The sequence below is a fragment of the Anabrus simplex genome, chromosome 13 (genome assembly GCF_040414725.1).
Source record: "Anabrus simplex isolate iqAnaSimp1 chromosome 13, ASM4041472v1, whole genome shotgun sequence".
NCBI lineage: Eukaryota > Metazoa > Arthropoda > Insecta > Orthoptera > Tettigoniidae > Anabrus > Anabrus simplex.
In genome coordinates, this window is record NC_090277.1 from 43645807 (window position 1) to 43669860 (window position 24054).

A 24054-nucleotide genomic window follows, 5' to 3' on the forward strand; every position below is an offset into this window, starting at 1 on the left:
CTTGCGGGAAGAAGCACGAGACTGCTGGAAAGTAGAACGGACATTTAAAAGTGACTGAAGAGTAGATTTAAACTCTGAAATAATATTTGGAACGGAAATATGATGGGAGGAGAGAGAGAAAGCGAGATGTATGGATTGTCATCTTATCATCTCAGTATTTGTCGGCTCGATAGCTGCAGTCGCTTATGTGCGGCCAGTATCTTGTAATCGGGAGATAGTGGGTTCGAACCCAACTGTCGGCAGCCCTGAAGATGTTTTCTGTGGTTTCCCGCTCCTAGTCCTTTCCTATCCCATCGTCGCCATGAGACCTGTATGTTTCGGTGCAACGTAAAGCAAATTGAAAGAAAAACCACTTCCGTTTGCCGATTTCAGTTGACACTTCATGTTAGAACTGAGAAGTTCTTATATCGCATTTGCTGTTTTCATGAATTACATTGTGCATTCTTCAATTGAGAATGCATCACTTGCTTTGAGACGGTACGACGTAAAATAAATAGAAAATAGAGAAAGTATTAGTGTATTTTTTAAGAAAACTGTGTAACTGTTCCACCTCGTCAAAACACTTGGGGAGATGAAAGTTATTATCTTGGGACACATGAATATTAAATAAACTATTTGTGGCTTGCCCGCAAATTGCCACGCAAATAGAAACAATTAACATTCCATGGTTCCCCATTCCTCTATGTAATGTTTGGGCGCCATGGTTACAGTTTTAAATAAAACTGTAAACCAAAATTTATATTTACTAGCATAGAGACTTATACTTAAATCACAGGGGTAGGATTTTAAATAATTAACCATTAAGTATCGCTTAAGAAAGAAAATTAACGCAATATATAATACAAATGAATTTATTATACAAAAAAAATGAGATGAATCGGAAAAGTTTCCTTAAAGCGTGGAGGAATTTATAATTTACTGAATTTACTATTGCTTGCTTTATCTAATTGAAGCTCACCAATTGCAGCTTCCGTTGACGTCATCTGGTTTCCGTGGTTACTCGTTCTCTTCTTCTCGATGTAGACTTTGCTCCATGGACATCCTTCCTTCCTTCTCTGATGTGGTACGGGCTATCTGGACTAACACTCCCTACTTGCCTAGTCTTTAACTTAGACATTGGCCCTATACTTGTAAAAACTGATCAGCGTTGATCGTATGAGGAGAAAATTCAGAGATATGAATTTTTCCATATTAGTAGAAATCTCAATCCAACTGAGCTATACTATTTATACGGTACAGACTTGTACCAAAATTCCGTAGACTTGAACTAAACATAGTTCTTCGTCCATAATATTTACTGAATGTCACACAAGCCATGAGCTTGTTTCGTTTCTCGTAGATCTGATAACATAACCGAAGCGACAACACATTGTACAAAAATAACTATGTCGCAGAGCGACCACACACTGTTTCAAAAATCAAATCACGTCGTACAAAGTAGATGTTCACAGTAGAAGTACTAGTGATGGAGTATCCCGTAGTTAGGTTGTAAGGTCGTAAGGTTCCGTTCTCGTGTTGAGAATCAGTATATATCCGGGCTCACCCCCACTCTTGGTAACAGTTCAATCTCAAAACTCATATACAACGAAGTATCTGATTCGATAGATCGAAGCATCAACTCCCCTTCCCTTCTTCCTCGATAAGTCCAGAAGGCGTGGCGATGATATAGCTGACCAGCTTGCAAGCCTCGCGCACGGGTCGCTGTTTACTAGCCTTGGTCATACGATAAACCCATGACGCACGCAAAATCCCAAGCTTCAAGAATAACCCTCCGTATATACAAACATGAGATGGAATGAAAACAACTATGTCTCAACATATTGACCGTATTTACAACATAATGAATTCTTATCCTACATAATATAATAATTTAAATAATAAAACGATGTTATCATATATACAATATGATTCCAAAAAGCCTTGATTACAAATGATTGACGTTGAATAAATATGTTATTACAAATAATTGCCGATGGCGGATAAACTTGATATCAAATGATATCGCGTAAAATGATATAATATTAAATTAGTAGGGCTGGATAAGCCTGGACGGTTACAACTGTGACCGGGCTTCAGGTTACACGACACATGGCGAATAATAATAATATAAAAACTCTTAAATTACACGAGATTTGGACACCTTTAAGACAAGCCAAAACACTAGATAAAGTGCATCAAAAAAGAAACAAATGAACATCAGGTTGGACAACGTGACGACTATAAGAAAGGATGTGGAGCAGGCGTGGGAACCCTACCTGGGGCCATGAGGATACGTAGGTCAAGAAAAATCAACGGTGATCCCTTGATCTGTTAATATTTGTTTCCAAAATAGACATTACAAACAAAATTCATTGATTCAAAATTCAAGTTGACAGGTCAAACATACGAGTTCAGGAACAATTTACCAAGGACTATTCCCTTAAGTCAAAGAGGCCAACCAAAATATACTTTAACAAATGTAACAAAAACCCAGCGAGCGGATATATTGCTTTGAACATGTGCGTGTGCCAAGATTCTCTCGCATGTAAGCACTCCTGGATGGCATCTGGTTGCGCTATGAATGCAAGATTTTTCGTTTCATTCCTGGCAGTTCTCGAACAGAAGGTGTACATCTTGCTTAGATTTGAGACTTTTTGCAAAGTTTCTACATATGTTGAACGACATCTGTAAGAGCGAGGAGAAAGAGTGAGCAAAGAGTATGCAATTCTGTCTCTCTGAAGTCAGTTAAATTATGTATATTTTTTAGGAAATCTTCAAAATGATGACTTTTTAAGCATTGTCAGAAATCTTGACAAAATCCTCCGAAATACTATTTTGAATCTGGTAGCACTGCCCGACTTCCCAAAGGAAGTTGATTATGAAGATGGAAAAGCAAATAACTCCTTATTGTGCATCGCTGAATTAACATCATTAAAGAAGATCTGATATGAAATAAAAGAGCTTTGTGTAAAGAAGGTGAAGCAAGGCTTTGAGAACAGAGCTCCATATCTCGAGATATTCCAGGCTTTATTTTCGCAGACAATATCCCTCTACTCACAATGACACCCGTCAAGATCCGAAATAGTATTAAGAAGATGCGCAGTAATTGTAAAGAGTGGAATCTAAACAAATAATTAGCAGAAAAAACCCGTCATGATGCGTCAAGGGAGTGTCCAACTTGCAACGAATGAACAGCGGTGGATGGGAAGGACATAGCTACAACTTGTTAAAAAATTGAATACCTGGGGCGATAATAAGCAACAATGGCATTCTTGTTGAGTTATTAGAAAGTGGAGGAAAGCAGGGAGAACAGCTAAAGTATGCAATACTGTGTACTGTATTATCAACGAAATGTGAAAGGAAACTAAAGAATGTGTAAATGTCAGTGTTTGTGGTGGTTTTTTTCTTTGCTTCGCGTCGCACCGACACAAATAGTTCTTATGGCGATGATGGGATAGGGAAGGCCTAGGAGTGGGAAGGAAGCGGCCGTAGCCTCAATTAAGGTACAGCCCCAGCATTTGCCTGGTGTGAAAATGGAAAAACCATCTTCAGGGCTGCCGACAGTGGGACTCGAACCCACTATCTCCCGGATGCAAGCTCACAGCTGCGCGACTCTAACAGCACGACCGAGGTGCAGGACTTTTGCCCCGCTAGAGTTTTTTTACGTGCCAGTATATCTCCTGACACAAGGCTGACGTATTTCAGCACACCATAAACTTACTAAGTTGGCGTAGCTGGGGGAGGGGTGATACTCCCACGTCGTGCGACCCAGGTGGCGGATAGTGGGGTCCTGACCGGCTTACCGACGGACTTGAGCGAAATAAAATAGCTGTCGCGGCCCAAGCACACATCCCCCTGTGGGTGGGGGATGCAGACGAAGAATACAACTACGGTGTCTCCTGTCTGTCGTATAAGGCGACTAAAAGGGAGCGACCAAGGGATAATTGAATTAGAACTATGAGACTACTTGTAGTTAGTAACATCACGGGTGGCCTTTACTTGCGAGTACTACCACTATGTTCGATACACATTGGTTTGTGATTAGTAGCAACAGAGGGTGAATAAGTATGGGTTTTACAGTACCCGTGATTAGTACCACTATATGCGGAACACCACTGGCTTACGTTTCCTATAATTAGTACCTTTATGAGAAACATCACGGGTCAGGGCCCCCTGTGGGTGGGGGACGTAGACGAAGAATACACCCACGGTATCCCCTAACTGTCGTAAGGGGCGACCAAGGGATGATTGTATTAGAACCATGAATCTACTTGTGATTAGTTCCATGGCGCGGGGAACAACATGGGTCGCCTTTACTTGCGTGTAGTACCACTGTGTTAGGTATACAGTAGGTTTGTGTTTAGTAGCAGCAGAGAGTGGTTCACTGTGGGTTTCCAGTACCCGTGATTAGTAACATTGTGAGAAACACCGCGGGTTTGGGCTCTGCCTGTGATTAGTACCACTATGTGAGCGAGGCCGTGGGTCTGCGTTGCCTGTGATTAGTATCACTATGTGAGCGAGGCCGTGGGTCTGCGTTGCCTGTGATTAGTATCCGCTATATGAGGAACACCACGGGAATACTGGGACCCGTGATTAATCTCGGATTAATACACATAGGTGAGGAACACCCTGGGTTTGCGTTGCCTGTTAGTGGTGCCATTATGTGAGAAACACCATAGGTCTGAGTTACCTGTACGACGTACAATACTTGTGAGTAGTACCATAATAATTATGTGGAACACCGCGAGTCTACGCTACTTTTGATTAGTACCGCAACTCGAGAAATGCCATGGTTCTACTTTCCTAGCGATAAGTACCGTTATGAGGACCCGTAGACCTGGATTTTGGACCCCTTTAGACAGCACTCATGCTCTATTTAGGATTGTGCTTTAGAACTAGTTCCTTGGTCAGTAATACTATTGGTTGATAGTTTCTGGGTCGGGTCCACTGATTGTTTTAAATTCATATCCATCCATTCATTCTTCATCGCATTTTTTATTCTGGTGAGTGGATGATTTTGAACTTTTAAATTGTCGTTACATTTCGCACCATTAGGGGCCGATGACCTAAATGTTAGGCCCCTTTAAACAACAAGCATCATCATAATCAGTATTTGAACACCGAATACCACCAGAATGAGCTAGGATCAAACCTGCCAAAGTTTTGATTCTCCATCTGTTCTGGGTGCGTGTTCGTACCAGTGCGGTCTCGCCTCTTCATTTTGATCGGTATTGAGGTTATTTTGAGGGTGTTTTTTTACAAGCTGCTTTACGTCGCACCGTCTTATGACGACAGTGGGATAAGAAATGACTAGGAGTAAGAAGGAAGCGGCTGTAGCCTTAATTAAGGTACAACCCCAGCATTTGCTTGATGTGAAAATGGAGAAACCACGGAAAACCATCTTTCGGGCTGCCGATAAAGGTTCGAACCCACTATCTCCCGAATGCAAGCTCACAGCTGCGTGCCCCTTACCGCACGGCCAACTTGTTCGGTCTTTCTATTTTTTACAAGTTGCTTTATGTCGCACCGACATGGATATGTCTTATGGCGACGATGGAACAGGAAATGGCTAGGAGTGGGAAGCGGCCGTGGCCTTAATTAAGATACTGCCCCAGCATTTGCCTGGTGTGAAAATAGGAAACCACGGAAAACCATCTTCAGGGCTTCCGACAGTGGGGTTCGAACCCACTATCTCCCGAATACTGATTATTGGCCGCACTTAAGCGACTGCAGCTATCGAACTCGGTTCGTTCGGTCTTAAGGGTATTCCTTACGAAGGATCTGCTCTTCGTCACAGGGCAACATTCTGTCTCATAGGCCAGGTTTCTTCAACTCTGCGTTCAATTTTACTTAAGAAATGCTAACTAACAATTGTTATTAATTTAACACTTCGGTTAAAAGCACCTTGTTTCACGAACACTGTTCCAACACTTGTTACGAAACAATTGTTGAAGACAAATTAACACGTTTCTGAACGCGTTTGGCAGTGGGCACCTTTTGTTTGGAATAGTTATTTATTTATTCGCACATGGTTGACATTATTATAGGTTATGGTTAGCGGAGACCGCTAAGACGTAAACATATGCAGTAAGAGTTAACAAAAGCGTTCTTATGATGAATGCGAGACTAATGTTATATCGTAGATTTCATTTAAATTATGCGAGTGTGCTTGAAAAATGAAAGAATAGGCTATTATATTATATTATACCACAACATTCAATATATTTTTATGAGTGCAATCTAAGGTTCCTACATCACCAGGAAAATGTGATAATTGATACGTCTTGAATTATTTTTGGGCATTCTTTTATTGCGAGAAAAATAATGTAATACCTTGTTAACATTGCATTGAAAGCAGGAATTCTTTGTAGAATTCTACACACTCTTGTCTTGTACTCATTAACTTAGTCGTCTACATGAAAATAGTCTGAAGCATAATATCTAAGAACTATAAGCAACTGCTGCACTGGAGACACTGATAAGTTTCAGTCTGCGGGAAACTCTAACCTATTTTCAATTTCTTCTAGTACCTTATTCATTATGGCGTTGGTAATTAGGTATCTTGATAGAAAACTTTCTTCTGACAACTCTAAAGTCTGTTTTTCTTAGTATGGGTCGTCCTTTGCCTACTTCAGTTATAAATAGTCTTCATGCAGCAGTAAAACTTCAAACACGTCCTGTACATGCTACCATTTTGAAATTTTAACAGCTGTTAATAGCTGTTAAGTATTAACAATTTGTTAGAGTTAACAATTCTTGATGAGACGTTCAGTTTGTTAAATTATGTGTTAAGTCTCTCTAACAGCAGTGCTAACACTTAACATTTATACCTGTGACCGACCTAACATTACTTCAACCATCCAGCAATAACTTGTTCGAGCGTTTAGTACTGTGTCACAGTCGGTTTCACGCAGGAACCAAGATATTTCCCAAAACTAGAAGACTTCACCTGATGGACAGCATCAACTACGATTGTGCAGTCTGTCTGTGCGCCGTACTTCAGGTATTCCCGTTTTTATCATGTTGAGCTGAAGTCCAGATTTGTCCAGTCGTGTTTCCCACTAGTTGACTAGATGTTAAAGTTTATTCCAAAAATCTCTAGCCAACATATAATCAGCTTACATTAAGGTCCATGGAAAGTGCTAGGTACAACCCCAGGATTTGTTTGATGTGATAATGGGAAACCACGGTAAACCATCTTCAAGGCTTCCGACATCGACAGTGGGGCTCGAACCCACTATCTTCCGAATGCAAGCTCGCATCTGCGCGCCGCTAACCGCACGGCCAACTCGCCGGGTCATTGAAAGTTCAAAGAGACATCCCATCCTGTCGTCGGCATAAGACATACCTGTGTCGGTGCGACGTAAAACAAATTGTGAAAAAAGAACTTTCAATGTTCAGTTTGTACTTTATGAAGGCGCAGTTGATCTTTTCTCCCTCTCCTTTCAAACACATCACCACGTCTTTTATTTTGGAGTGGCCTCCCTAACAGTGTGTTCAAACGGTTGTTCTAGCCCTCGACAGAATTCGTTGTCCTCTGACGCTTTTGGTGGCAGTTCCACATTTCTATTGGAAAGTCTGGGTTCTCCAGTGAGTTCTGCAACGAAGTAATAAAAAAACAGACTTAACTTGGCAGACTGCGGCTTTAGAGTAAATCTCCACCCAGCCATCTTGAACATCCTCTGGTTTTAAGAAAGCCAGGGGTGCACGCATTCGGATGTGGAGACGTATATCGTCGTTTTCACATTACTCAGTTGCAAGTTATATTTCTTGTACTCTGCATCAAAGGCATTTTTTTTCATATGAATAAAGTATCCATTTACATGTGCCGAAGGTAGTAGGCTACTACTAGAATCCCAGCCATGGCCGCCATTTCATAATCCACGTTCACCGCTTCTGAATTCCTCTCTGGAACAGCTTGACGGATTAATTGATACAGTCGAGTGCAGGTTTGTTTCTTTTTGTTGGGCAACAGAGCAAACGCAATGGGGTTGACGTTAATTTCTTCATCCGCACACCCAAAATCCTCACGAATGACGTATATCTATGAAAACTGTGTACTAGAGCACTTAAAGGTACCATTCGTGAAAAGTTTTTAAAACATTTCAAACTCTCCTTGCTCTTGTCCGTTCGAAATCTGGTTTCATGCGCAGTTAACTGTGTCGCAAAGCCCAGAATTCAGAAGTCCGAAGAGCCTCATCACTTCCTGCAGGGAGGTCATCCAGGGTGCAAGCTTCATCTAGCTCTCTGAAAACCAAAATGTGTTCTGTATCCTGTAGGTTTCCACATGTACCTCATCCTTACTTAAATAGGCTGGACCGAAGTTGGTTCCCAACCATTTTCGAGGAGAAGTTAGAGTTCCCAAAGTATTGAACGGTCAGTGGAGGAGGTGGTTCCCTGCAAATATATTCGTTCCCATTTCTAATGTTCTGAGAAATATCTACTTACATTGGCTTCTTTTAACCTCACAATCCACTTTTGCACATATTCCTCTTTTGCAGCTGTGTTTTTTTAGGCCTAGTTTAGTCTTTTCTCCCTAATTTGATGTTGCCTTCTCCTTCCCTGGCTGACGACTGTCCCAGTGCTCTCCCTCTACCCGCCTTTTATAGCCATTCGATGGCTCGCGTGTAGTGTGAAGAAGCACTGGGCGCAGCCCGAGAGCCAGCGAAGGATGAAAGGCGACGGGCAAGTGAAGCTTGCTCCGCCAGTGCTTTATTTAGTTATATATTTACATGGTACATAACATATGATTATGAACGAGGCCGAAAGGCGAAAATTAACATAACAAATGATATAGTAACACTCAAAAAGAAGAATATAATAAAACAGGCAAAATTTACAAGCGAAATGGTGTCCGATCCTTGTATTTGGGATCGGCTACATCTCGTCTCCGGATGGATGTCGTCGTCCGTGGCTCGTTCGGTTCTGGAAGATGGTCGGCTGCTATCGGTGGGAGTCCGGTTAGCGACCACTGAAGAGGACTTGCAGGCGACGGGCTCCTGTTGCCGCTGCGGTGGACTCTTCTCCGCCTCCTCAGAACTATGTTGGTGCTGTGGTTGCCTTCGCCCCCCCGAGTGCCGCGTTCCCGTCCTCTGGCGCGTCCGCGCCTGACCGGAGCTGGGCGAGGCTGAGTTTGAAACGTGAACCTCTCGGGTACCCAGGCCAAGATCTCTGATATTGCTTGGTCCAATTGGATGGCGTGGGACCACCCCTTGCTGACAGCGACATATAGCAGGTTGGCACGCGTGGCAAAGTATGTTCGCTGAGCGTTGTCCAGTCGATCCCAGGCTGACAGCCCCTACTGTAGTTACAATAATAATTCAAGATCTAAAACTTACGGGAACCAAAATCGAGTAAATGTTAAATTCAAGACCCAAGATTAATGGGAGTCAAGTCGATTTCTGAAACTTCAGAACTCCGATTATATAGCTCCATTTTTTTAGATTGGTTTTGCATCGAGACACACCAGTTTTGAAGCTCTTCAGCGCCTTCCGTGTTGTTGTATACGGTAGCTTATAACCAACAGCATGTTCCTCTGTGACTTTTCTATTTCATGTTTACCCGACAGAATTACTAAAACTCAGCCATAGGTCGCCCAGCAAAGTTTCGATTTCTCAGCCTTTAAGGAGAGTAAACGGCAACGTCGTAATTAACACGTGGAGTCAAGTCAAAATGTCTGCACACACTAGCTGAAATTATGTTATTATTACATCATCATCATGTCCGACTCGTTGGCTGAATGGTCAGCGTACTGGCCTTCGTTTCAGAGGGTCCCGAGTTCGATTCCCGGCCGGGTCGGGGATTTTAACCTTCATTGGTTAATTTCAGTGACTCGGAGGCTGGGTATTTGTGCTGTCCCCAGCTTCCCTGCAACTCACACACCACACAACACTATCCTCCACTACAATAACACGCAGTTACCTACACATGGCAGATGGCGCCCACCCTCATCGGAGGGTCTGCCTTACAAGGGCTGCACCCGGCTAGAAATAGCCACACTAAATTCTTCTTCTTCTTTCGAATGGGCCACCAGAGGACCACGTGCCAATTTCAATTCCTTCTTCTTTGTTCTTTCCTTTTCTTCCAGTACGCTTTCATCTGTTCATTATGTTTCTTCTTTCTGTCTTCAGACCACTTTGAACCAGTCTTTTTTACTTTCTTACCTTGGAATCCTTCTATTTTCAATACTTTTCCCCGAAAGCCTTCTCTATTATTTATTTCTTCTGTTATATTGTTTTTTTCTAAATCCTTTCTTACTTCATTGGCCCAGCTTGTCGTTGATTTCTTACCGCACAAATATCTGAAAATCTTACTGGTTAATCTACTATCTTGCATTCGATATAAATGTCCAAAAAACATAAGTCTCCTTTTCCTTATTACATCTGATATATTTTCTATTTTTTGATATATTTCAGCATTACTTCGTACTTTCCAACCTTCTGCTGTGTTTTGTGGGCCTAATATTTTCCTCATGATTCGCCTTTCTAGTATTTCTAGTTTATCTAAATTATAGTTTAATGCCAGACATTCGCTTGCATATAGGCTTATTATTATTATTATTATTATTATTATTATTATTATTATTATTATTATTATTATTATCGCATACCTGCCAACCTTTGCGGTTTTTCTGTAAAATTTGCGGAAAAGCAGTGTGTTTTACGCTTTAACTATAGTATTTTACGATTTTACGTACCACAGTCCTTTTTTTGAAATTCGCGCCAGAACAAGCTTTCGCAGGCCGCCGATACATGCTGTGTGGCCAGCGAATATTCCATATATCGCTCTGATTTATTTTCGTCCGATCGTTACAGTCTTAGAGGTGAGTCCTGAATCCTAGTCGATCGATGTAGATTTGTTTGTGTTGAAAAAACTGACTCTTGGATAACTGTTCGCTTGTTCTTTAATGCATTGATTCGTTCTATAACCGTTACCGTTCTGTATAAAAAATAGTTCTTTGGTTCTTCGCCTCGAATTACGTGTTGTAGTTACGAAATAACATGTGAATTATGTTCGTTGCTTGATTTCTTCATATTTATTGCCACGTGTTGCGAAGCTGTGGTTATGCAGTTGTGGAATAACGTGAATTGTGTTCGTTGCTTATTTTGTCTTATGATGAAGAAAGCAAAGCAAATCACAACTTCAGCTGTTAAATCAGGCTGAACGATTTGCGGGTGATGGTGTAAATGTAAATAACTTTAGTGCATATAATTATGTGCAGCGACATATTCTTTACTTCAACGTTTTAATTAGAGGTATGCTTGAACAAGTTACATTGTGTAAGTAGATTTCATTGATGCACTTTCAAGATATTTGTGTTAGTTTACGTGAGATGAAGTATTTTGTCCCTTATGATGTCGTCATCGGTTACATGTAGTGTTTTATATTAATGCTGTTGAACTCGTAATTATCCGAATCGAAGAAAATACTTTAATTTTGTCGTGTTTTATTGCATTTCAGTGCATTGGGCTCACGCGTATTTTGACGTGCGGGGTTTTTACTGACAAGGTCATTTTGGAAGTTGGCAGATATGTAATCCTCCTCCTCCTCCTCCTCCTCCTCCTCCTGATCGTCATCATCATCATTATCATCAGTATCACTACTAGCCAGGCTCCGATGTGTTGTTGCTGAAATAAAATATACTCTTTCTTTCTTATTTCTCCCTGCGGGTGGGGGACGCACATGTAGAATACACCCGCGGTATCCCCTGTCTGTCGTAAGAGGCGACTAAAAGGGGCGCAAGGGGCTCTCAACTTGGGAGTGTGGATTGGCGACCACGGGGCCCTTAGCTGAGCCTTGGCATTGCTTCCACTTAATTGTGCCAGGCTCCTCACTTTCGTCTATCCTGTCCGGCCTCCCTTGGTCAATTCTTGTTTTTTTCCGACCCCGATGGTTTTAGAGCATTCGAGGCCTGGGGGATCTTTCATTTTCACGTCCTACGTGACCCTTGCCTTTCTTCGTCCGTTATTTCATTTTTCGAAGTGATGGATCCCTACTTTCTTCTTTTTTTCTCTCTCTACCCCCTGTGGGTGGGGGACGCAGACGAATAATACACCCACGGTATCCCCTGCCTGTCGTGAGAGGCGACTAAAAGGGGCGACCAAGGGATGATTGAATTAGAACCAAGAACCTACTTTTGATTCGTACCATCACGCGGGGAACACCATGGATTGCCTGTACTTACGAGTAGTACCACTGTATTAAGTACGAAACAGGTTTGTGATTAGTAGCAGCAAACAGGCTGGTCTGTGGGTTTCCAGTACCCGTGCGTCGTACCCATGTGAGCAACACCGCGGGTCTGGACGTTGCCTGTGAGTTGTACCACTATATGAGCGACACCGTGGGTCTGCGTTGCCTGTGATTAGTACCCACTATGTGAGGAACACCCCGGGAGCACCGGCACCCGTGACTAGTACACCTAGGTGAGGAACCTCATCGGTTTGCGTTGGCTATGAGTGGCACCGTTGTGTGAGAAACACCATAGGTCTGCGTTACCTGTACGAAGTACAATACTTATGAGCAGTACCATCTTGTGTGGAACACCGCGAGTCTTTGCTACTTTTGATTAGTACCCCAACATGACAAATAACATGGTTCTATTTTACTCGCGACATGTACCATTCTGTGGGGCCTTAGACATGGATTTTGAACCCCCTTTAGACATCAAGCATCCTCGATTCAGGATTATGCTTTATAAGTAGTATAAGGGGTCCCTTAGTCAGTAATACTATTATCATTTCTTGCGTTGGATCCACTGGTTTTTTGTTTGTTTGTTTTTTTTTGCTTTTTTTGTTTGGGTTCATGTCCATTCATTCATTCTTCATGACATTTTCTTATTTTGGTCAGTGGATGATTTTGAAATTTTTTGTTGCCATTTCATTTCGTACCATTAGGGGCCGATGACCTCGGTGTTAGGCCCCTTAAAACTACAAGCATCATCATCATCATTTCTTTCTTATTTCTTTAATCATGGTAATCTTACCTATAATAACTGCAGTTTCTCTCATAAGTTGGCCGGCTATCGCGCCCAGGTTATCTGCCTCCCGTTGACTCATCACTCCCCGCTCTGCTGCATAGCAATAAGGACACCACTTCGCTCACTTTATCTATGCATGACATGAGATAATAATTCAAATTAAGAAAGTAATTAAGGTTAAGAAAATAAGTTCGTACTTTATAACAGGATATGTTGAAAATTTTCTCCTCCTGCGACCACGCGTTTCTGGCATCGTTTTAGGAAATTTCGATTCTCGCGCTTAAGTTTGTCTTCCGCAATTGAGGCTATTTCTCTGCGGAAATGTTCTGTCAGTTCGTGCAACGTGGTTTCAATTTTAACATTTTCTTGCCCGCCATGCTGAGCTCTTCGAAACCCCGGCTTCTTGTACAGGTCGTCTTAGGAATTTTGTAGGCGTGTGTTCTAATCTTTCTGTGATTTCATTTACTTTTTCCTCGTTAAGTACATGTTTTTTTAGCACTTTGCTTCTTATCGAGTAATGAATTAGTTCCTCTCAATTTGTTTGAGTTTCCGCTCGGTCTCTCTATGTGAAGGGCGTACACTTGGAAATTGCGTTACAAATCGCGTAATTACTTCCCTGCAAGACTCTGTGTTCACATAATTATCGTACATAAATACCCTTTCCTCCCTCGTGAACACTCGTGGAGGCATTATGAGAATTATACCTCGAAGTAACACTTCACAACTCTTGAACATTTGGAGCGACAGATCAACACTTAATACACGTTCTAAACACGGACCTGAACTGCGAAGTGTCGCTGCGCTGTGTAACGGGAAGTGATGAGTCAGTGGGAGGCAGATAAGCTGGGCGCGCCTGTCGGCCAATCGATGAAGGAAACTCACTGTATATCAAGCTTCCACTGTATTAGGAGGTCGTTTCTGAAGGTGTTTGAGAATGTTGTGACTTTGTAATGAAGTGAAACCTGAACGATTCAGACGAAACTAGACCTCATGGTGCTACAGCCCTGATGTACTTTGACTTACCAAGCAACCGCGGCTCAGCTTGAATGCTAGAGGCTACGAAGTGATATGTGGTCGGCGCTACAAATTCTTGGCTGCCCAGTCCGGGTCCCCTTTCTCACCATCAGATGGTTCCTCAGTTCTCACGTTGGCCGAGTGTATCTTGAACCAGCACTCAGATGCAGGATCTCCTGTTAAGGGGGGTCGGCCCTACACCCGGACAGTAACTGTAGAATAACTTTTGAAAATCAGTTTTATGAAAATGTTCTGAAAAGGAAGTGCATCAGTAACATTACTTAAGAAAAGGTTGTTCATGAAGTGGGTGAGAAGTGAACTGATCGATCTTCAGAGGAACCAAGTTGATACGAACATAGATTTTGAAAGGGATTGCGATTATATAAGTATTCAATTGAATGGCACGGCCTTCAAAACATAGATTCTGCTAAATTGCTATGTATTCTTAGAAGAATCACGTAAATTATGCTTGTAAAAAATTAACATCTGGAATATTTTTATTGCGTATGCTATCGAAAATAATTGTAGATGCAAATGTATAAGGGTTGCCCAAGTGAAAATGAGTTTTTGGTGGCAGATGTTGTAAGCAGAGCCGACATTTACCGCCGTGGGAAGGCTGTGCATGGGAATGATTATCACGCTTTCACTGTTCATATGGTTCATCATGGACGAGTAAGGACGTGTCAAGACAAGGTCAGGCACACTGTGCTGTTGAATACTTATATCATCATTGCGATCCCTTTTAAAATCAAAGTTCATATCAACTGGTTTCTGTAAGGGTTTATTGTTTGAAATACGCGAGCATTCGGTAAGTAAAGAACGATGTATGGGTGATGTATCTGCCTAAATACACTACTTGATCAGAAGTATCCGGACACCTATCTCAAATTGGACTTAGACTTTAAACCGTATCACGTTCCCGATTATTGGACATTAGTATGGGATCGGTCCACCCTTCGCCTTTGTGACGGCTTTAACTCTGCTGAAGACATTGTCAATGACGTACATGAATGTTTCTGGAGGAATGGCAGCTCATCCTTCCTCAAGAGCCGAAATAAGAGGAGGCAGTGCTGTTGGACGCTGGAGTCTGGAGCAAAGTCGACGTTGTAACTCATCCCAAAGGTGTTCCATTGGGTTCAGGTCGGGACTCTGGGCAGGCTAGGCCAAACCATTACCTCACAGATGCAGTTTTATGACAGGCTGCATTGTCATGCTGATACAGTCATCGTCTCCGAACTGGTCCTCTACTGTACGCAGTATACAATGTTTTAAAATGTATTCATATCCTTCCGCATAGAGATTTATTAAGTGCAATAAGGAGACCATCCCCCAAACAGGAAAAACACCCCCGACCATAACACCACCTCTTCCGTACTTCACTGTTGGCACTAAACATGATTGCAGGTAACGTTCTCCAGGCATTCGCCAAACGCAAACCCTTCCATCGAATTGCCACAGGGTATAGCGTGATTCATCTCTCCAAATCACTCCTATCCAGTCATCCACTGTCCAGTGGCGTCGTTCTGACCACCACCTCAAGCGCCGCTCAGACATGTTTGGCTTATGAGAAGCAGCTCGACCATTGTATCCCATTCTTTTGAACTCCCGTCGCACAGTCATTGTACTGGCTGGACTGCCCGTAGTACTTTGTAACTTACGAGTGATTCATTTAGCTAATTTCTTGTTACAACCACCCTGTGCAATGCTCGACGGTCCTTGTCCGTCATTAAATGAGGTCTGCCTGGCCTGGGTTTAGCTGCTGTTGTTCCTTCGCGTTAGCATGTCACAGTCACATCATCAACAGTCGACTTGTGTAGTTTTAGAAGGGTTGAAATGTTCCTGATGGGTTTGTTACTCAGGTGACATCCAATGAGACATCCAGTGACTAGTCCACGTTCGAAGTTGCTGAGCTTTCCTGACCAATTCATTCTGCTGTCACTGCTTGTTTAGTGACAACACAATACTCTCCCCTTCCTCCTTTTATGGTGGCGGGTCCGTTTCTTGTGACATCTTGGGTTCAATTCCGCTTTGCATAGGGGTGTTCGGAGGCTTTTGATCAGATAGTGTAAAGTCGCCTCATTGATTCAAGCAGAGTCTCAGTGATCCACTTAATGACGGATACTCCGAGCGAACAACGTCCATGGTTGGCGGTGGAGCCATTCTTCAACGGCGTTTCGGAGTCACCTTTGTGTGCGAACCGCCATCACTTGAGTATTTTTTTCCTTTCAGTTCTCACCAGGATGCCTACTGTACAATTGATACCCCGTGTGCCTGACCTTGTTTTGACACGCTCTCATTCGTCCATGATGTACCACATGAACACTGTTACAGCATCATACACACTCATTCCAATACACTGCCTTTTCACGCCTCTGGTTGAACCTTCTACCACCATAAACTGAATAACCGATACTGGTGGAGTCTAGACGAATTCATGGCTCAATCGTACCTAATCACTTTGTTTCTCCTCCTGCAAACAGCACACTGACACTTTCCGACAAGACCAGACTACTTCTTGACGTCTGCAACCATCCACCAACGTATGCGTAATGTCATGCTTGTTTTTATTACGGCGGTCGTACTAAAGCCTCAGTTTTATTTCGGAAACCCATATATTACCGAAAGTGCACCATGCACACCTTCACTTGAGCTATGAGATAGTTGTCTGGGGTTGTTTTGACAAATTAATATTTTGAAGGACTTTTTATTCTACAATTATTTCACACATTCCAATCGAAGTACTTTGCGAGTTTCTTGCTTAATACTAATAATATTTTTGACATTTTTTTGAATGTATGTATAGATATATTCCCTTTAAAACCTCCGTGGCTCAGGTGGCAGCGCACTGGCCTCTAACCGCTGGATACCGTGGTTCAAATCCCGGTCACTCCATGTGAGATTTGTGGTGGACAAAGCGGAGGCAGGACAGGTTTTTCTCCGGGTACTCCGTTTTTCCCTGTCATATTTCATTCCAGCAACACACTCCATTTCATTTCATCTGTCAGTTATTTATTATTGCCCAAGAGGAGTGCGACAGGCCTCAGCAGCCGGCACATTTCCTATCCTCGCCGCTAGATGGGTCTTCATTCCATTCCTGACCCGGTCAAATGACTGGAAACAGGCTGTGATTTTCATTTTCATATTCTCTTTGTTAAACGCATATTACAAAACACAAGAAACATAATTACTACATGAGTTTCTCTGCTGCGTATCCAGAGATGAATGGTAAAAATTTTCAAGCAGCGTTAAAACATTATTTAATTAACAGATTCGTATATTCCATAAATAAATGAGCTATAAAATCAGAATGTGTTTTTTATTCAATATAAATCAGAATCTATGTTTTTCTTGTGTATGCGGTATTATAACATTACTTTGTCTAACTTCAAGTTCTATGGACAGTAAATTAAATTCAAAATTGGAATTAAATACGTCTTTAAACTTCCAGAACTAGCTCACGTAACTGGGGAGTGAGGCATGTGAGGAAGCCTGTAGTGGTAGAGAGAAGTCAAAGCCTCTCTGGATGAATTCCCTATTTTCACCTCTTTCAGCGAGATAGAGATTCAAACATGTTTTCAAGCGAATAACGGAAATTACAAGCGTACTCTCTTTTCTACGTTTGAATAGCATAATCAGAGCAAGAAGTCGCATGCGTAAGAGTAAACAAGAGAAGTGAATCGTAATGTTTGAAGTTCGGATACTTGACAGCCTGCTTGTTTGGGAAGAAAAACTCGTGGGAGTCAGAACCGGGATTGGGGAAGAGGTCTGGGAAATGAAATTCATGCAGTAAATTTAACGTATCACCGGTTTACAAAGGGCAGCACAAATCTTGTTTCCAGCCTGGGGAAAGGAGAGGAAAGTACCTGCCTTTTCATTCTATATGGCGGTATGCATGTTTTGAAATGTACGGTACAGTTTCAACACAGTCGCTACTGTACAATACATGTAGATTGCCATTTAGTTCACAAGGATATACGGGATAGAGAAAAATAAAAATTGCAGTGTTGGGTGCTAGGACCTGAAAACATACAGTGAAACCTCTGTTATTTTTTTATCGCGATTCGTTGTATGTCACCAAGTACTTCTCCATGTTTTCCATTGTGATGTTTTGGCGTTAATCCGATAAAATTCTCTTGTAAGCTGAGAAGGACTTTTCATTATCGCAGGAAGTCACCGATGTATAATATAAAATATAAAACTAGCTGGGTGAGATATCTTACGAGGGCTCTGCTTGTTTGTTAGCCACGAGTTATCTTGCAAACAGGTAGCGAATTTTAATAACCTAGATTTCGTTTGAAACTGCATGTAGTTTGCTAGAAACTCTTGACGTCGATTTGTTCTCTCATGGTAGTACTAAGTTTCAATTTAACATTATCCACAGCTGTCGTGGATTCTTGAAGTGGAAGACCAATTGATCTTTGTAATCCAAGTGAAATTGTGTTGAAAATATGCAATATCCCTGACTACACTGTGTTCACTGAATGCATTCTGAGAATCGCTTACTGATGCTGCCGACTCGGAAAGAAAATAATCTACAAGTAACTTCACAGCTTCAAAATGTTCATTGTAGAAACTAACAGGTTGAATCAGTGTTCCACCCCATCCTGGCTTAGGTTCAAATGGCAAGGTGGCGGTGGTGGTGAGTATTGTTTTTAGAGGAAGTATAACTAGGCAACCATCCTCTATAACACTAATCTGAGAGAAAATATGGAAGAGATCCGACACTTTGAAAGATGAAGGTATCGGCCAAAGAAAGACAAGGGCCTCGAAGGGCGTGAAAATGAAAGACTCCCTAGGCCCCGAGCGCTCTAATACCGTCGCGGTCGGAAAATAACAAGATTTGACCAAGGGAGGTGGGACAGGATAGATGAAAGTGAGGAACCTGGTACAAGTAAATGGAAGCAATGTCAGCACTCAGCTAAGGGTCCCGTGGTCGCCAACCCACGCTCCCAAGTTAAGAGCCCCAGGGGCCCCTCTTAGTCGCCTCTTACGACAGGCAAAGGGATACCGTGGGTGTTATTCTACGCCCCTACCCACAAGGGGAACAGGTGACAGGGTCGTCCTTTATAATTTTGAACTCTCATTGGGACTTTCACAAATAATGTTATTGTTGACGCTATTAAATTATTTACGTTCGTAAAATTACTTCTCACTTCTTTAGCCACACGTGTTCACCATTGTAAACGTATAAATGATGCCTTTAGCCCCCTCTCTCGATGATTTAAGATATAAGCATAAAATGCGTAGCCCTATAAATGAAAGATGTATAAACGAAATAATTTGCCGTAATACGTCTAGGATTTTGTCGGCATCGCTGAAGAACAGGCCAACTTTAAGCAGTTGAAATATATTCTGTAAAATATGAACTTCGACAGTTATTTTTACTATAGTCTGAAAATTAAATTAGCTGGCACATTTTTTTTCTTCTTCACATTATATGTAAAAATATGTAATATTACTAAGAGTATACAGGCACATGTAAAGTGAAACACAAGTATAACCATATCAGAACCACTATTCGCGCGGCTGATTTAACCCGACAAGTCAACAGATGACCAGGGACAAATCCCGAATGGGATTTGCCGCTCGTAGTCGCCAGTACACACCACGGTTCCCGCAATCACTTGCTCATACCCCGACGTCATACATATTATTATTATTGTTATTACACAGCATTTGCCGTGCATGAAGATAGCGAAAAGTTGATCAGTGTGGTATGTGAAAAATCACTTGTATTGAATATAAAAGATAAACGTTATCATTCTCCAGATATACAACGCGCAAACTATGGGCGAAGATTGTAGAGGAAATGGATGTTAATAATGGGTAGTAATGTTATTACATTTCTGTAGTAACAAAATCTGAATATAAAGCGAGAAGGATGTGATAGAAATCATATAAGCTACTAAAAAGATATAGCCTGCCTACACCATTTTCGAACGTATTCGGTTTGTGTTCACAAAAATTTGCTTTAAATTTATCTCTGAACCTAAGCGATAGTGTCGCTCCTGTGTTCGCTTAGTAGTGAAACAAACCGGGTGGTTGCATCTATTGATTCCTGATTGCGACTTTTTGATGCAATGACGCAGCCTGTTGTTCACCTTCTTTATCATTGACAGTATTATGAAGCGAGCATATGTATTTAAAAGTCGTATCAAGGAATTCGGGTCCTGCCTTGGAGTCACAGATTCAGAGGTGTTATTGTCTCCCTGAAATTCGACATTTTAACTATTGTTGGCTCCATAGCGTTCAAAATGTAGCGAAACGTCTCTAGGTGCATTTGGTAATCAAATAACTTCTGGGCAGGGCACGACAAATCCCGAGCGCCAGGTCGCAATGGCGCCTAAAATTCTTCCTTTGGCGCCTTCTTTTTCGAGCTGAGTATAATCTCCCCCTTCATATATTTAATTTCCGGTTTGGTTTCGCTGAACTATTGAAAAGTGCACGTAATAATACACTATCCCTTGATACTCCATACGATTTATCGAGCTCGGTTGAACAAGAGAATGAGGTTGGATAACGGTGGGGTTCTTGGTTAGTGTGGACGATGTCTGCTTTGATATTAATGTTATTACCATTTTAAATAAGGCCGCATTTATATAAGCAATAGAGATAGTCAACATTATTGAATATAAGAGGCTAAATTTCTTAGTGAGAAAGGATAAAAATTCTTGAGTGAAAAATAAAATTTCTTGAGTAAACCTACACGCGGCTACACAAGAAACGACACAGGCCTTTATCAAATACAGTAGAGACAATACGCGACACTTACGGATTTCGCCTTGCTAAAATGGGAGACAATTCGACGGTGGCGCTCCTAGTGATTTGACCTGAACAAATCGCGCTAAATTCAAATATCAATGTAAATGTAAATACGGAACTGGATAAATAAATTAACGTCTAGAAAGAAAGTGGTATTGAGATATTAACTTCGAAGTTGCTAAAGCAATTCTGGATAAATGAATGAAGAATTATTTAAAAGGTTATTATTCAAAGACTGAAATTAGACACATAAACAAGATATGAAATGGGTTGCTGTGAAATGGCTTGATCTTTCATTTATGCGTTACTTTTTTAGCTTTAGCATTCCTGCCTGAACTTTTACGGTTGGATTTGTCTTTTTTATCATTTAAGAAACATTGTATGATCACATTAAGACACTTGTCAATAAAAATATCGGCACATTCCTTACACACATGATGCAATGAATTAACATTTAAAAGCTGGACAATTTTCCTCTTAACATGAAGCCTACTAACAGAAAGAAAAACTATAAAATTCCGGCTTTAATCTGAGAAGATGGATTAAAGAAAGAAAAGTATGAAAATGTTGTCGATAGTGATGCTTTGAGGAATATTTGCGTACAATTAGAGTAAAAATGTAACATACCCTTGGCTGTGTAGTCGAGGATTTTTAAAGTCGCTGGCCTGGAAATGATCTGAACAGATCTTATGATTCTTATATAAGCGTAACGTCCCTTGTTTCTTGTACACCTTATCCAAATCACTTCTGTGACATTTCAAAACCCACAGATCACACCTACAACAACACATCGGTATTGAAGGTTAACTGCTGCATTATACAATAAAATATGCGTATTACATATTATGCCAGTTAAAATATGGGTACCGGGCGAGTTGGCCGTGCACGTAGAGGCGCGCGGCTGTGAGCTTGCATCCGGGAGATAGCTGGGTTCGAATCCCACTGTCGGCAGCCCTGAAAATGGTTTTCCGTGGTTTCCCATTTTCACACCAGGCAAATGCTGGGGCTGTACCTTGATTAAGGCCACGGCCGCTACCTTCCAATTCCTAGACCTATCCTATCCCATCGTCGCCATAAGACCTATCTGTGTCGGTGCGACGTAAAGCCCCTAGCAAAAAAAAATATATATGGGTCGAGCAGGTCAGAAGATTATAAAGTACTATAAAAATCTCTGTCACTGGAAGAATATATTTTCAAACACAATATTACATGTTCTTGTCACGAGGGAACCTGAAGAACGACCGCGCATTTTTCTCTACCTCGTAATTACTGCAGCCAAACACAGCACATACTTTTCCCCTCATGTTGAGAGGAGATATCAAGGAATGACACACGCTACTATTTAATTATGTCACCTCACTGAAAACGCATAAATAACACCAAAAACTTCACACACACATACACTTGCTCTTATGAGAGAATCAGTACTGTTCAGGTCTATCCGCTAGAGTGAGCTCCAATAGCTGTCCCTCGATATCTCGCTGAGTGTCGCGTATTGTCTCTACTGTATTTGCCTATATCAATCGACGATCGATAGTCTTATATCTCTTCGATAGCGTCTGAACCTATCACACCATTTACGAACCATTTGAACTCACGCCATCTAGCGCCAGCATTTCAAACCTTGTGCATTTTTCACACAGACCTTCGAAAATTTCAAAATTTAAATAATCTACTTATCTATTTATTCATTGGTGAAAAACTGCAACTTTTTGCGAATAATGAGAAAAATATGCTAAATTCGCGAGTCGTGGGATTTTTGACATTTTGTCGCGAGTTGAAACGTGTAATTACATGACATTTTTAATGTGAACCGTGTTTTAAACTCTGTTTAATTAGTTTGTAGGCTTTTCGTGGTTTCGGGAGTCTTGAATTTTGACAGTCTCTAATAAGCAATAGAAGAAAAATTAATGTTAAGTACGAACGTTTGTGTGTCGAGAAAACCTCTAGTAAATAATGTATTACCGGCATAGAAGTAACTGAAATATATATATATTTATTGAACGAATCAACGACTTCCCGCAATTACGGGTTGCCACAATGGACAAAGTAAAGCATATCAGGATAGAGAAAGTAAATGGCACGAACAATATCCTGCGATGCTCCTTTACTATCAAAATAGAATCTCTTTTGCTATTAAATTGATTATTTTAACAGAACTGTTATTGTAAAGTGAAGTAGAACGTATGGAACGGAATTTATTTCCGGATGTTGACAGAATACGAAGCTCCTAGCATATGCATGGACACGAAAGTCACAATAAGGATGTCTTGTAAAGTATGGGATGTTCCTTGTATCTTTTTTTAAATAGATAAATAATGCTTAAGCTTTAAGTTATTAATCCCTTAACATGTCAGACTAATCATACCAGAGAATTGTACAATTTGGTGTTCTGGACGACAATATTCACTTTGCTATTTACATTTTACAATTGACAAGTTTCTTAGAAGAGTATCAAAATATAACTATGCTGTAATTGACTAGTTTCATAAATTTTTATGCATAGTGGCATGTTTTTAGTTCATTTTCCTACTGCCTAAATTTTTTGGTAATCTATTCTAGTGTGTAAAACAATGAAGTCACAATACCTATTGTTATTACTAGCATGTTTTATTTTTCAGAAGGCTTTACGCTAGCATGTTAAATTTGGGAGTGCTAGAACAATTGCCTGACTCCTAGGTTTATAAACATTTGTCATGGCCCGCTTCTGGTTATCTGTCTTCAAATCGTCGTGCTGATGATAGAATTCTACCATTGACTGACTTTCTTTTAGCTGGTATTGAGTTTACGCAACAGCGATGTTTCTTTTACGAGTTTGCATCTGATGCTTCGTCAATAGGGCTATCAAAACAAGAAGATTAATTCCTCGGTGTCCATTTTACAGAATTTTAAAGTTTTTAAATTCTTCAGTACCTACTATAGACCGATACAGAGCTCTACGGAGTACATAACGCCAACCGATAGTAGCACTTAAGTCTTGTACGGTGGCCGACCCCAGCCATATATAGTATTACGAATCAAACCGGCCGTTCGCGTGATCTCGTAGTTGCGCGGCATCTCTTTCAGTGGATGAGCAGTCTCACAGGTGAACTACGGTCGATACCAGACGTGACGCGGACAAATTTGAAAGCCATTTTTTCACGAAATACAAACAGTAATGCGAAAGTTCGCAAAATGATAAAACTGGCGGAAAACGACCGGTGAAATGAAGTAACGATTTAATGTTGAAGGTAATTTGCATTTGAAATTGTCGTACCTAAAATTTTTACGAAATTACATTTATCAATTCCTGCTTTTACACGGGATACAGTTGGGCTTGCATA